The sequence below is a fragment of the Cavia porcellus genome, unplaced genomic scaffold, assembly GCF_034190915.1.
Source record: "Cavia porcellus strain 051 isolate PalLab524CR breed Dunkin Hartley unplaced genomic scaffold, mCavPor4.1 scaffold_10, whole genome shotgun sequence".
Lineage (NCBI taxonomy): Eukaryota > Metazoa > Chordata > Mammalia > Rodentia > Caviidae > Cavia > Cavia porcellus.
This window is the reverse complement of record NW_026947493.1, coordinates 47252729-47254648: the sequence shown is the minus strand read 5'-3', so window position 1 is coordinate 47254648 and position 1920 is coordinate 47252729. Positions and strand designations below refer to the sequence as shown.

General features: G+C 41.4%; 1 pseudogene; it reads right to left on the bottom strand.

Moving 5' to 3' along the window:
• Positions 1-247: 247 nt before the first annotated feature.
• On the bottom strand, positions 248-856 carry LOC100715006 (large ribosomal subunit protein eL19-like; annotated as a pseudogene).
• Between the last annotated feature and the right edge of the window lie 1064 nt (positions 857-1920).

The window sequence follows — 1920 nt, the reverse complement described above, 5'->3', positions numbered from 1 at the left end:
TATTAACAGAGCTCAGGGAGAAGGTCTAGAGCTGTGACTGAATTTGAGAGCAATCCTGTATCTTCTGTAGGGCAACTATGAACTAGAATGACTTTATGGGCAGCATACAAATTAAACTCTACACAGAAGGTTTAGGTCTGCCAACAAACAGATGACAAGTCCACTTTTAACATGTTCTCTCTCTCTCTTTTTTTTTAATGAACAAGAGCTAGCTATTCAGGACCAGTCCTCTAGGTGCACAAGGGCTCTACTTCTTGTTCTCCTCTTCTTTGGAAAGGGTTTTGCTGATCCTCTTTTTTGGCCTGCAAGTGCTCCTCATGGTGTTTGTGCACTTTCTTGGTCTTCATCCCATGGGCTTCAGTCTGGTCAGCCAGAAGCTTCTTGTGGGGTTTGTCTACCTTTAGGTTGTGGATGTGCTCCATGAGAATCCACTTATTCTGGAACACATCCCCCTTTACCGTCAGGTACAGGGCATGGCACACATAGCTGTTGATCTTCTTAGATTCCCTGTATCTCCAGAGCTGCCTGCACATCCTCCTCATCCTTCACATCCTCTTCATCCTCCGCAGCCAGGTCACCTTCTCCAGCATTCGGGCATTGGCTGTACCTCTCCACTTACCGATGCCCATTTGCTTGCCCTTATGGTAAACCAACGGGTTTTTTTTTTTGGCATCATGCCTGGAGTAGATGGTCACAGGCTTGCGGATGATCAGCCCATCTGCGATTGGCTTCCGGATCTGCTGATGGAATTGGCATTGTAAATTTAATTGGTCTCAATCTGCTCTAACTAGATCTTCTTTTTGCTGCAGTGGAGGATGCTGGAGGCTGGCTTCTTTAGAAGCCTGTGCATACTCATGGCTGTGGCTGCAAATTCTCTCTCTCTCTCTCTCTCTCTCTCTCTCTCTCTCTCTCTCTCTCTCTGTTTTTAAACTCATCATTAGAAAGTAACATGTCCTGGCTTTGCTACAAAATGTAGGATGGACTGAATCCTGATGTGCCTGACTGCTGGCTGTCACATTCTCATGACATCAGCCAAGGGTAGAGGCAAAATGCTGTGTGGCCACAAACACATCTTATGTTCACCATACATCATTCTCATGAAAGAAATTTTAGCTCAATAATAAAAGGAAGGAGATTCATGTCCAGCAAAGTAAAGTGTTCCAGCCCAATATTTTCTCAAGAAGGGGTATAAAAGGACTTGAAACCACGAGCCAACATGTTAACAATAATAGGATTTTCCTTGAAAGAATAATTCATTGAAGTCAAATCTATAATTGAAGAAAGTCTCTCTCAGTATCTAAAAGACACGAGAGAAAACAAAATTTCCTGAGAAACAATTGTTCACGGGCAATTGTTTCTATTCAATAATAATGAGAGCAACAACAATTTATTGAGCACTGAGGATTTTACTCACTATCTTGCACCAAGAACTAAAAGAAATCCTCACACCTATTTGATGTTCTAAGTGCTATGATGAACTTGAGTAGGTATCAAACTGTGGAAACTGGGTGAGAGGCTCAACTTCTATAAACCTCAGGTTCATATAACTTGCAAGTGGCAGAGCTATTGGCTAAGCCCAGGGAATCTGGCCCACATCCTGCTTGCTTAACTACTAAGCACGGTGCCTCCTCCAAATTTCAAACTATAAATACTTGTATAATTTGGCCTGGCCCACTTTATCCATTAATATAACCTCTATAAACTTGATTATTGAAGTTTCTTATTCTTTTTTACTTTTGTGAAAAACAAGGCAAATATAAAATTAGAACAACCTCCTGCTCTGTTTCTCAGTGAATGACTTTATTATCATGTCAGCCAAGATTGAAATCCCCATTTTGAAAAAAGTCTCCACCACCCACATCACCTTCATTGTTAATATTTATAACATGTGGTGAAAAGGTTTAGAACTCAACTTCATTG